A 14060-nucleotide genomic window follows, 5' to 3' on the forward strand; every position below is an offset into this window, starting at 1 on the left:
TTAAGAAAGTTCCTTTCAAAATTGGCAAACTTCATTTAGTAAACTGATCTCAAATGGTGTTAGCAAGAATATTAGACGTATTCAGTCATGGTAGGGCTGGTAGGCAGGTACAATGCTTTCTTTTCTACTGACTTTCAAGATAGAGACTATAAATTTAACGTTGTACTTTTTGAGATTACACACTGTATAAAAATAACAGCCAAAACCTAAAAGCAAACAGAATCCTCAGGAAACCTTAGAGTTGGACCCGGCACACAGTACAATGGGGGTACTGGTGTATTGACGTATTTCATCCCTGAAATCTAACTTGCTGGTTTGGTGCTAGTGAATGTTGTATATCGTATTCAATAACTAAGCAGAGAATTAAGATTTAATATGCATGAAAGCTGTAACAACAATGCAATTTGGCCTTGTGAAAAATGCAGTCTGCTTCATCTTCCATTATTCCAACTAACTTTGTTGGATTTCTCACATTATCGCTGAGGCAATCACACATATGCCCAAGTTTTCAGCCGTGGGTGGTGTTTTCAGGAGCAGGAGAAGAGAGAAGCGGAGGTGCTGCCGTGGCAGTGACTACCTGCTGTGAAACCTGGCATGCGTTTGCCTTCATTCTTGGAACGGCTTCTGCAAAAGCTGAGCCTTCTGAGAATGGCAGGAATGAACTGCTCAGCCAGGAATGCTGATTTGCCCAGCATCGTGATAAACTCCCTAGAAAAGCTGCCTTCGTGTTTAAGGGATGCAGATTAACACCAATAAGAATGTTTAGTATGCCATCTAATACCAGTTACTCACTTAAATATTTATCATATAAAATGTAACGTGCTTTGCATAGGCAACATAAAAGAAAAATGCATTTGCATAGTCAAAATAAAACAGAAAAGTAGAAAAGGAGCTGGTGTGTCAAAAAGTCTGAGGTAATTTTATAGAATCATAGAATCATAGAATCGTCTAGGTTGGAAGAGACCCTTGGGATCATCGAGTCCAACCATCTCCCCTACTCTACAAAGTCCTCCCCTACACCATGTCCCTCAGTACCGCATCTAAACGGCCCTTAAACACATCCAGGGACGGTGACTCAACCCCCTCCCTGGGCAGCCTGTTCCAGTGCCCTATCACTCTCTCTGTGAAGAATTCCTTCCTAATGTTCAATCTAAACCTACCCTGTTGGAGCTTGAAGCCGTTCCCTCTCGTTCTATTGTTAATTACCTGTGAGAAGAGACCAGCACCAACCTCTCTACAGTGTCCTTTCAAGTAGTTGTAGAGAGTGATGAGGTCTCCCCTCAGCCTCCTCCTTATGGACCTTTTGGACCCACACAGTTAAATTTCAGCCCTACAAAGTTGCTGAATATTTCTCTCTACATGCTGACTTCCCTCAATTCATGATAACTTCACCAGGCATAAAGGATATTTGTCTTTATTCCAACATCCAAATAGCCTGATGCTTTGTAAGGCAAAACAGGCACTGTTTGTGTGAGTCATTACTCGAACATAAACACACACAGATATTAGTGCACTTAATATTTGTATTTCGGTGTTCTGAAATATGCATATTCTTTAAAAAATAAGGTTTGAATGGTACAATGTCATTGTGCGGTAGTGATTATTTGAAAGCCTTCAGGATTTATTTCCTTTTACTTCCATGTGCATCTCTCAGCATTGGAAGCTTGCTGAGAGATGAAGCTTGTAAATGTATCTTAGAGAAGAGATTAACTTAGAGATAGCAGCAATGGTTGACCAGAAAATGCTTCATAATAAAGTTCTTAGAACCCTGGTGTGATTGGAGGGGAGCCACAACAATCCATCTTGACTGAGGAAACTGCTAAACACCTGCTATGTCAGTATTGTGGTTTATGATGCTAAGCCAGAGATAAAGGAGTCTGGGCTGTGATTTATGACGATAGCTGGTTAGAGCTACCTGTCATAAACTAGGACTTCAGTAATCCAATTACGTGAGTGGAGATAAGAATTCATGGTGAGGACATTTTCCAGCCAAGGAAAGGCTCTTCTAGTTCTTTATGGCTCTTGCCAATAAAATTTATTAATGAAAAATCGTAGGTAGACTTTTTTGTGATGGATGGTACCAGTAATCATAATTCTGGGAATCCTGTCACCTCAAGTCCATAGAAGGTGGTGTTTTCGTCTCATGAGAGGGGGCATGTTGTTGCTTTATTATTTTACACTTGTAACACACATCTCCTGAGGGGAGTTCCTGTTCAGCAGGACTACGTTTAGTTACACCCTTCAGGGATTTTCTAGTGAGGTTTTGTGTATTTTTTTTAACTCTCAGATTAAGATATTTTAAATCAAATTGAAGACTGGTAAGGTTGAAATAATCACTGTGGGGGTGACTTACCATTGTATATCATATTCAATAACTAAGCAGAGAATTAAGATTTAATATGCATGAAAGCTGTAACAACAATGCAATTTGGCCTTGTGAAAAATGCAGTCTGCTTCATCTTCCATTATTCCAACTAACTTTGTTGGATTTCTCACATTATCGCTGAGGCAATCACACATACGCCCAGGTTTTTAGCTGTGGGTGGTGTTTTGAGGAGCAGGAGTAGAGAAGCGGAGGTGCTGCCGTGGCAGTGACTACCTGCTGTGAAACCTGGCATGCGTTTGCCTGCCCAAGTTTTCAGCCGTGGGTGGTGTTTTCAGGAGCAGGAGAAGAGAGAAGCGGAGGTGCTGCCGTGGCAGTGACTACCTGCTGTGAAACCTGGCATGCGTTTGCCTTCATTCTTGGAACGGCTTCTGCAAAAGCTGAGCCTTCTGAGAATGGCAGGAATGAGCTGCTCAGCCAGGAATGCTGATTTGCCCAGCATCGTGATAAACTCCCTAGAAAAGCTGCCTTCGTGTTTAAGGGATGCAGATTAACACCAATAAGAATGTTTAGTATGCCATCTAATACCAGTTACTCACTTAAATATTTATCATATAAAATGTAACGTGCTTTGCATAGGCAACATAAAAGAAAAATGCATTTGCATAGTCAAAATAAAACAGAAAAGTAGAAAAGGAGCTGGTGTGTCAAAAAGTCTGAGGTAATTTTATAGAATCATAGAATCATAGAATCGTCTAGGTTGGAAGAGCCCCTTGGGATCATCGAGTCCAACCATCTCCCCTACGCGACAAAGTCCTCCCCTACACCATGTCCCTCAGTACCGCATCTAATCGGCCCTTAAACACATCCAGGGACGGTGACTCAACCCCCTCCCTGGGCAGCCTGTTCCAGTGCCCTATCACTCTCTCCGTGAAGAATTCCTTCCTAATGTTCAATCTAAACCTACCCTGTTGGAGCTTGAAGCCGTTCCCTCTCGTTCTATTGTTAATTACCTGTGAGAAGAGACCAGCACCAACCTCTCTACAGTGTCCTTTCAAGTAGTTGTAGAGAGTGATGAGGTCTCCCCTCAGCCTCCTCCTTATGGACCTTTTGGACCCACACAGTTAAATTTCAGCCCTACAAAGTTGCTGAATATTTCTCTCTACATGCTGACTTCCCTCAATTCATGATAACTTCACCAGGCATAAAGGATATTTGTCTTTATTCCAACATCCAAATAGCCTGATGCTTTGTAAGGCAAAACAGGCACTGTTTGTGTGAGTCATTACTCGAACATAAACACACACAGATATTAGTGCACTTAATATTTGTATTTCGGTGTTCTGAAATATGCATATTCTTTAAAAAATAAGGTTTGAATGGTACAATGTCATTGTGCGGTAGTGATTATTTGAAAGCCTTCAGGATTTATTTCCTTTTACTTCCATGTGCATCTCTCAGCATTGGAAGCTTGCTGAGAGATGAAGCTTGTAAATGTATCTTAGAGAAGAGATTAACTTAGAGATAGCAGCAATGGTTGACCAGAAAATGCTTCATAATAAAGTTCTTAGAACCCTGGTGTGATTGGAGGGGAGCCACAACAATCCATCTTGACTGAGGAAACTGCTAAACACCTGCTATGTCAGTATTGTGGTTTATGATGCTAAGCCAGAGATAAAGGAGTCTGGGCTGTGATTTATGACGATAGCTGGTTAGAGCTACCTGTCATAAACTAGGACTTCAGTAATCCAATTACGTGAGTGGAGATAAGAATTCATGGTGAGGACATTTTCCAGCCAAGGAAAGGCTCTTCTAGTTCTTTATGGCTCTTGCCAATAAAATTTATTAATGAAAAATCGTAGGTAGACTTTTTTGTGATGGATGGTACCAGTAATCATAATTCTGGGAATCCTGTCACCTCAAGTCCATAGAAGGTGGTGTTTTCGTCTCATGAGAGGGGGCATGTTGTTGCTTTATTATTTTACACTTGTAACACACATCTCCTGAGGGGAGTTCCTGTTCAGCAGGACTACGTTTAGTTACACCCTTCAGGGATTTTCTAGTGAGGTTTTGTGTATTTTTTTTAACTCTCAGATTAAGATATTTTAAATCAAATTGAAGACTGGTGAGGTTGAAATAATCACTGTGGGGGTGACTTACCTTTCTGCTGAAAGTTATTCAAAGATCAAAGATTTTTTGTTTGTCTTTCCCAAACATGTTCTGTTCCCTGAAGCCCAGAAAGGTACAGCGTGTATAAGAGAAATGCTGTATATTAATGATGCTTGGCAAAACCATTTGTTGTACTAGAAATTGTGATAGCAAAAATTTTTGCTATCTTAGCATTCTGACCCTTAACAGCTGCTATACCACCAGGAAAAAATAAAAAAAAAAAAAAAAAGGAATTCAGCTTACAATTAGAAGTCTGTCTCCTGTTAAGACTTGGGTCCTACCTCTTGAGAGGAGCAGGGAAGAAAGAGAGTTAATTGCTTTAAAGAGAAAAAATAAATTAAGAGCTGAAGTATAATGTTCTTTTTTAATTCATTCTGAGTGTACAAGTTCTCCCAAAAATGAGGCGGTGGTTCCTTATACAGCAGGTAAGTGATGAAAAATACAAATCCAAATTCACTCACTGATTTCAAGTGAAAAAATCAATCTGTTTTCAAGATGTTTCGGTCCATATCATCATTGTTTTATTAAAACATTTAGATTGACTTCTTTCAGATAGTCTTATGTATTCATATAGTACAGAATGCAACGGCATCCTTTTTTTTTACCACAAAGACTTCATATGCAGTTGTGATACAGATTAATTTGACTATGCAAAGTCACATTAAATATCTCCCCATTTACAGTTGTTCTTGAGCTGTGAGTGTGGTGAAGGAGCGAATTTTTTTCTGCATCTTAAATCAATTAATGTATTTAACTGCATTACTACTTTGGCCAACCCTACTGTTCTAAATTGTACCTCTTGTTATATACTATTGAGAAAAAAGGGTTAATTTTTGCCGTGGCTAAGGACGGTGATTTTGCACAGATAGGAGCTGGGATGATGTTTGACTTACAGGATGTTTTCTGTCATCATGCAAATCTGTTTGACCACAACAGTAGCTTTCAATCTCGTTATGGCATAAGACTTGGCATTTTAGAAAACAAATATAATGGTAAAATGTGGTGGGAGTCACCCGCAATACAGTGTTCATTTACAACTATTTTTCATAATTCCCATGTGTAGAATATTACCATTGTGAATGCTGGGTACCCCCAGTGAGTGCTGCTCATTGTATTAATAATCCAGATATTTTTTTTAAAGGAACTGTAACTGTTTCAAATGTGCCCATAATGATAATTAAGAGAATTAAATGATCTGTGTGGAAAAAGACAAACTTATTTCTAAGTGTGCTTTAGGTTTGCATCAGCTTTCAGTTATGCCACAGCTTTTTATAGCTTGACTAGTGCTGATGATCTCATTCTCTTAACCTGATGATAATAATAATGGAATTCCTTGATTAACTTGAATGGCAGCTCATAATTGATATGGTGGTTAAAATTAACAGCAGTGTGAGAAGTTGCCACCCTGAGCTTTGTCTTACTTTATACAACAAAATACCTAGAATAGGATGAGAATCTGATTTTTGTAAAAAATAAAAAATCGTTGGAGATTGTCACAATAAGGCTGTGTACAACTTGTGTGGAAAAAAAAAAATCTGCTCTCTATTTTCCATAGCACTTAAAAATAAGTGAGACAGATCAGATACAGACGTGACCCAATGTACCACCAGTATTTTGACTTCTCTCCACAGACCATATATAGTGGGGGTGAGGGAAGCACCACCGCTCTCAAGGATAGCAGAGCTCCCCTGAGAGGGAAAAGACTGGACAAATCTATTTGTAAAGGAAAATTTTAGAACCGGTACACTGAGAATCTGGATAACTCCTTTAAAGCAGGTAAATGGCTTTAGAGATCTTAGAAGTGCTGTCTCTGGCTGACTCCTGTTAGGTTAGTTTAAGTTGACCTTGATGGGGAAAGGTTAGTGTGCTGCTACCAGTTCTTCAGGTTGACCACTGCTCTGAAGTCCCTCCTGTCCTGTTTCACCAAACCAAAAGAAACCAGCAGGCAAACTGGTAAGATATCTGTGTTTGCTGCAAGCTTTGCGATGCTAAAAATGTTAGTGCAAGAATAGAACTTTATAGACAGTTTATTATTACAGAACCAAATGCTTGTTAAAACAGACAAGGCACTTCAGGAGGATTTTGTTATGGCTACGCTTATTTTTAAAGCACTTTTCTGCCCTTGAATTTACTTTTGACCATCAATTCACTGTAGAAAGATGCCATTAAGGAGAGCAGAGACTCTTCAATTGCTTTTTATAACTGGCAGAAAGGATCTTAACTGCATGCATCACGTATAGTCTGAGTTTCCTTGTAGTAAAATGTAAATCAGCATGAAATTATGAAAGGTAGATCCAATGGTACCCTTTTACAGTAACTGGAAGACTTACAGGTGAGTGTAAAAGGAGACGCTGATTTCTCTTGCTGAAATGGTGCTGAGAGGAATTTTGTGAGAGGTTAATGATAAACGTCAATTAACGCAATTCTGAAGTGTGTGAAACGTGAAGGCACTAAAAGTAGTGCAAGGCTTTTGCAGAAATTCTGTAATTGGTCCTGTTGAGTTTCTAGCACACCAAACCCTGATTTCTCATCGCACAGTTCTCTATGCACTGATCTAGCTACTTACCCAGTTAGGGCTCCTACCTACCACTTAACCAAATGTTAGTGCTAATTCTGGCATCTCCTGTAGGTGGGAGCCCCAGCAGTAGAAGAGGCTGAGTTGTTTTTCTGTTCTCTTCCAAAGTATGCTCTTAGCAAGCCAGTCTTTCAAGGGACTATATATAGATTAAGCTGATGGGTCTCAGAAATGTACGTATCGCTTTTTCTGTAGCCCTTCAATGGAGGCTAAATCATTGACAAAGTGTGAAGTGGTAACTTTTGAGCTAAAAAGCTGGGAGTCTGCTCATTTGTTTGGAATGTACAGTATGCGATTGTGTAACTTGCTGAACAGGTGACATCACTGGTGACCAATCACAAAAACTACACTTCTGACTCTGATTTCTATTTGTAGTATTTCAGATATCAAAGATGAGGCTATACTTTTGGCTTGGTGTTTTTAGGGGAGTATTATCACCATAAGTTGCCCTAGTGATTTTGAGTACTTCTGATTCTGGCACCAAAAGTGCTATAAAGTTTTGACACTGAGTTCTGGCTGCAGAAGAATTTCAAGAGGAAAAGGCAGGAACAACTTTCCTGAAGCAGCTATTCCCTAGAGTGTGAGTGCTTGAGAGCAGTGTCATCTTGTCATCTTTTAGCTCAGCTGATGTAACGGACGGATGTTCCTCAAGCGTCGCAAGTAATGAATGGATGCTTTTCTTAAAAAGCTAGTGCTCTAAAAGAACATCAGTGTGGAGCAAACTACAATAAGTGATAAGAAAATAATTTATTCAGTTAAGGCTAGCTCTTCACAAGCTTGGAATTTTGTTTGACAGACTTTGGCTTCCTTGAAAATTCCTTATGTTTATCACTAAATTTCATGCTGCTGTCATTTAACCTAAACACTAGAGTTTTCCATTTGTTCAAGGACCACAGTAACAGCTTCAGAGTTCCTTACAAGGAGGACATACATTATCACTCAAACTTTATTCCCTCATTGTAGAATGCCTGCTGGAGTCCTTGAGCTGGGAAACTAGCTATGAATATTTTCCGGCTCTCACTGGCAGTGTCAGAAGGGCAGCTGGCTGCCCTCTTCCTGCAGGTTTCCAGCTCTCAGCAGTGTCCCCAAAGTATATATGTTACTGCTGTGTAAATCGTCATGTTCTCAAAGCAGCTGCTCATAGGCAGGCTTGGTCACCAGGGTCCTGCTGGTGGAACCTGGGGCACAATTGTGTTAAGAAAGAGTAGAGATGGAACGGCTATATTTGTGTTCTGTACATTTTGTGCAGGGACTGCTAACTGTTCTTATTCAGGGAATACGGAGCAAAAAGCCCATGGTAAGAGATGCAGTGATTTCCTTGGCCTTTCTACAAGTGCATCTGAGACAAAAAGCTTTATCTCTTTCCAACAGAATTTATCCTCCGCTTACTCTAATTGTTTGCTACACGATCATTCACCTGCCCTCTGTGATAGGGTATGGCTAATCCATAGACAGCAAAACATTTTGATGTGGATTTATCCATAGCCATTTACATAGAATCAGAGTCATTTAGGTTGGAAAAGACTTTCAAGTTCATCGAGTCCAACATGCTTCAGGGTAGCAGTTGAAAGGGTCCTGATAACCATAGTGCAATTGTCCGGGGGATCCTCTGGCAAAATGCTTGCAACTGCCTCAAAGATGCTCAACTCTCTTGTAAACAGATTTTCAATTACTGCACAAGAGACAAGTGCAAGTTCTCAGCATTTTCAAAATTATCTTGCATCAGTATGGAACCCTAGACCAAGTTTTACTTGGAGCCTGGAGACACGCATATTCCCTTGAAAGGTGTTAACTGTCCAGAATCAGAGTAACTGCTCTGTTCAGAGTTGTTACCAGTAATTCAATTGTAGCTTGAAAACTGAAAGTTTTTATCATGAGCTATAAAAGTTTATGCCACTACTCCAGTTGAACAGAGGTCACGCTTACTGTACTCTTGTAACACAAATCCTGATGCTTTATGAAAACATCTGTAATGCATCAGGTCTTGGCTTTTCATTTAATACATATATCAGATATGACAGTGTAACTTCTGTCTATGAATGAGAGCTAGTAGCTCTCATTCATAAAGGTACATAAAATATAAATGAAATATAAAAAACTGGAGAAGAATCCTGAAAATCATGGCCTCTTCTAAATCATTTGAATTTTTCACATATCACTTTATAGTCAGCCCTGTTCACTTACTAACTGTAGCCACTCCTTTGGAAAATAAATGTCTATGAAGTAGTAAAAGAGTTTGCTGTTTAAAATTTAGCTATGTGATTACTGAATGTTGTCCTGATGTATTTTGGAACTTTGAAATTCAATTTTATTTTTATTCAGGAGATCAAATAATTAGAACTTAAGGGATTTAATGAAAAGTTTTGGCAAACAAACAACAAAAAAAACCAAAAAAACCCAACCAAAACAAACAAAAAAAAAAAAAACCAAAACAAAACCAAAAACGCCCAAACCATAAAAAGCCCAAACCAAACCTGTCTGATTATTTAAGAAGGTACCTGTTAAACCTTTGCTGCTTTAATTTTTTATTTCAGTAGGAGGAATTATTTAAATTAAGGACCTGATGGCAGTGCACAGCTTTGAAATGAATTTTTTTTTCCCCCCTCAAATTTCTAACTTCTGTCTAAATTCTAAATCTGAAAGGAGGAGATGTTCAGCTTTATACAGTGAACATCTACTTCCCACAGGCTCTTGGAAAATGCTTTACTTGTAGGGAAAAAATCATCATTTTAAGTTTCTTCTCTGTGAATCTAGCTTTTCATATTCTTTTTCTTTTAATAAAAGGAAACTCTTTTCCTTTCATTAAAAATAAAAAATTGATTCACCTACATTTACTTTGGGGACTCGATGATTACAGTCAGAACAAAAACCTCAAGTGTACCTCAAGGTATACCTCAAGTATTTGTTAAAAATAAACTCTATTAGTAATTAGCTGTAAGTGAACTTTTAGTGCAGAAGCACTGAAAATAATTGGCTGTGGAATGTGTTTTTCATTGCCATCTACAAAAATGTACTGAACAATGGGATGAAACTGAAATTCTTTTTCTGTGTTTTCTTAAGACTGACTCACTGCCACTTATTTTCTTAAAGTAAATTTTCTGACAAGAAACAATGTGTAAACAGGCGACTGAGATTTGTCTTTATACAAAGCCCATGAGTCATTCCACAGGCAATAAAATTTTCATTCTCCGTGCATTTTATTTTCATATTTATATGCATCCTTCATAGCACTATTTATGAAGTCTCACTTTTCCAAGCATGTATCAGATTATTCTAGTTGGGAATACTAGAAGCTGGGGGGAAATTCAACTTCCACAGCTTTTTATTCTGACAAAGCTGTGGCTACTCTGCACCAACAGGGCAACAAAACCTTTTTTTTAAAAGCAGAAGGGTGTTTTAGTTCTTCTGAGCTGTTATTGCTTGTTTCACATGGTTGTAACTAGAACTTTCACTTTGCAAATAAGTTCTGGATGAACTTGGTGAGAAACAAGGTAAGCTTATAGGCCTCATGTGTCAGCCCTACTGTTCTGTAAATCCATATAAATCAGTTGTACAACACCTTTCTCCTTCCCCTTCTGCTGAGAAGTGATGGAGAAAATAAGAGGTTAGATATAGATTAGGTACCAGGAAGAAAGATACACTGGCCCAGGTTGCCCAGAGAAGCTGTGGCTGCCCCATCCCTGGAGGTGTCCAAGGCCAGGCTGGATGGGGCTTGGAGCAACCTGGGCTGGTGGGAGGGGTCCCTGCCCAGGGCGGGGGAGTTGGAACTGGATGGGCTTTAAGGTCCCTTCCAACTCTAACCATTCTGTGATTCTATGAAATAAGTGGATCCTGGTTTCTGTGCATGGAAAAGGACTTGTACAGGTTAGAGGTGGAGAGTGATTATGTGCTATGTCTCCCTTCTGTATCCTGAAGTTTAGAGTCAGACTCTGGTAGTTTGAGGATTTACATGTTGGAATGGGAACTGGGAGCGCAGCCTACAGTTTAACTGGCTATTTGAGGAACTGAATTCTGTTTCAGTCTGGGCTGGAATGCTGAAAATACTGTAGTTCTGTCTCCTCACACATTTTCAAAAGTCCAAGCTCTTGTTTCATTGAGAAGCTTGAACATTTCTTCAGTTTTGACCTTGGCCAATGAAAAAAAACTTGGTCCTTTTAAAAGTTATAGGGTATTCAGAGTCTCTATTTTAAAAAATACACCATTTTGTGGAGGAGGAAAGTCATCAAGCTTTCTGATAACTCAATAAATAATTAAAAGGGAGGAAAGTTCTTGGAATTCTCCTCCAGACTGAAACATAGAAAGATTTCTCCTGCCTGTTGCATATTTACTTTACTCATGTTGAATATGAAGTCAGGTTTATTGACTGTACCTCAGAGTTTTCAGGTGGGAAGTTAAAATGCCAACTGGGAGCAGTGATGGTTTTAGAGGAAAGCAACTGGGGCTATTGACCAGGAACTTGGCCAGGATGGAGAGATCTGCTGGATAGAAGAGGTAACAGTGGAAGTTGGGTATCTTACATTGTAGATGGATGGAAGGACCTGAGGTTGGTGCTGGTGTAACGTCAGGTTACAGGGACTACCTGGGGAGGTGGACAGAAAAATGGTGAAAGATGCAAGAAGCTGACAATCATTGACCCATAAGGTGATTTGGGGTGCATTGCTTGTCTGAGATTGCTTACCTGCCTCAAAAGTGTCAGTATTTGTTGTCTTTGACATGCTTCTTCATTGTGCTAAAGATGTGAAGCACTTAATATTAAAACATGGTTAATTCTTTTTTTTTTTTCAGCGTCAGGTATTTTGAAGTTACTGAAAATCTTAATCTCTAGAAATCTTGAGCTGTGTTAATGCTAGTTAGCTGCAAAAACAGGCTGAATGCATGTTAAAATTGAGTTCCAGACATTGATACCTAGTCTAAAAATGATATGTTAAGCTTTATGTATGGTCTAAATAAATTCATACAGCGTGTATTTTCACATCTAGTGAAACCCAAACCCTTACATAAGGTTGGTAAATGGAGTACCGCTAAGTTTAGCCTGGCTCCGGTAATTATTTATTTAACAGCAGGATTTGCAATTTAAGAAATGTTATAGAAACCTTGTACCTTCATCCGGATTGTCCCCTCTTGCCGTAAAATTTGAAGTCAAGCTTTTCTGTACATTTTTGGTACTGGGACATCTCTTCCTCTCTGTTCCTGAGTGAAAGATAAGCTATTCAGAAAGGATACCAAGATTTTCTTCTTGCGTGTCCTGTGTCGTGACCCCCTGGGAAGAGGCGGTGTAATAACTTCCTCCTTGTTGAGATATATTCAATAGAAACCAGATAACTCGCTGCCCGTTTCATATTTTTATGAGTAAAGTTACAGGCCTGTCACAAAACCGGCAGTACATTCTGTGCTGCTCTCCTGTAGCCAGAGCCAGAAAGAATTGGAAACTTTTCCGCCTTTTAAACTTTGTTACGCTGGAATTAAAGGTAGTTACTGAATAAGCATGAGAGTGCTGTAGCTTCCCATAAGCAAGGAAAATGCTCTAGCCAAAGGTGGTCGGTTTATAAATTAAAGGGTGCATTTCAGGTTGCTTGTTGCAGTTACTGAGATTTGCACTTAAAAAATGCTTGTGGGTCGATTCACGAGTATCTTTGACTCTCTGCTGGGGAGAACTACGAGAGGATGGAGTGTTTTCTTTCTGGAGCATCATTTTGCAAGCTGCTGCTTACTAACTTTTGCAAAAGCAGGCACCAAGTGTTCAATGGGCTTTTGTGAAGCCTGAACAGGGCGATTCCGCAGTGTGCTGGGGCCAGGAGGGAAGGAAAGCAGGCAACCCTTATGCACCAGGACTGTCAGTCTCCATAATTTTTTTTCCTTTCTGTATTGCTAGGCTGAAGTCAAAGCTATCTTCGTTATCTGGAGGGACCAATTCTTTGATTATTCCCAAGCAAAATGTATATTTAGAAATACAGCCCTGAAGCACTTGAAGAAACTAGACATTTTCCCCAGAGCTGCTGCTCTGGCATTGAAACTTTTGTAGTATTACTTGAACAATTTCAGAGACTGGAAATGCCCAGATGGCAGTGGTGTCAGGATTCTCTGCTGTCGGCTCTCGGGATTGTGCTGAATGTGAACTGCCTGGCTCCACTGCAAATTAACTGCTTATTCTCCAAAACAACTTTCAGTCTGTACATAATCTTTCTGCAGTACCCTAGTAGCTGGCTAGAAAACTGAAGGGGGAAAAGAAAAAGGAAACAAACTTTTTTTTTTTTTTTGCAACAATTATAATGTGTATGTCCAAAATTACATGAAGGGAAATTCCACTTAATTTCTTATGCTGTTTCACGTAAGGATTTTATTCAAAAAAGGTAACCTGTTAAGTAGGGGGGTATATGGGCATCGAGATTTCTTCCATCCCTGTAGTTTTGAGATTAAAATTGAAGCCAATGCTGTTTGGAGTGGAGTTGTTTCATCCTTGTAAATTCCACTTTCTGGAAAGGCCATAAGTGGATTTTGGGGAGAGGATTTTTCATTTCACATAAAGCACAGCAAACTTCTCAAGGGACATACTAAATAACAAACAATTCTTTTTTTTTTTTTTTTTTTCTTCAAACACCGAGTATCCTGGTAACAAATCATTTCTCAAACATGATGTATCAGATCTCACTTTGGGTTTTTCAGCAACAATAACAGTTATAATATGGTGTGACAGCTTTCATCTTTTAAAGGGGTGTTTCCTGAAACTCTGGCGAGCAAATTCCCAAATTTTTGAGGTACTTTAGTTTTTAAAACTATGCGGCCTGTTCTCTGATTTCCAGATATTTTGATGCAGCTGTCTGTCTTATATGTTCTATAGGCAGTTTTTGTTCCAACTGAGGTTTATTGTATCAAAAAACTTAAAATCCTCTGGAAACTGAAGACTTTGAGGGAGTAGTTCAAAACTGAGCTGGAATTTTCTGATGTAGGTGCTTTTTTTATCTTTTTTTTTTTTTTTTTTAGCTCCTCAAAGGC

At 39.2% G+C, this 14060-nt stretch overlaps 1 protein-coding gene across 1 annotated transcript in view; it reads left to right on the forward strand.

Moving 5' to 3' along the window:
• Positions 1-6149: 6149 nt before the first annotated feature.
• The window catches only part of SORBS2 (sorbin and SH3 domain containing 2), a 181540-nt gene continuing 173629 nt past the window's right edge, over positions 6150-14060 (forward strand). The window contains exon 1 of the mRNA XM_014945546.1: positions 6150-6445. The gene's annotated coding sequence lies outside the window, so the exon portion shown is untranslated. The remainder of the gene's footprint in view (positions 6446-14060) is intronic.

Source organism: Calidris pugnax, unplaced genomic scaffold (genome assembly GCF_001431845.1).
Source record: "Calidris pugnax isolate Ruff unplaced genomic scaffold, ASM143184v1 scaffold58, whole genome shotgun sequence".
Lineage (NCBI taxonomy): Eukaryota > Metazoa > Chordata > Aves > Charadriiformes > Scolopacidae > Calidris > Calidris pugnax.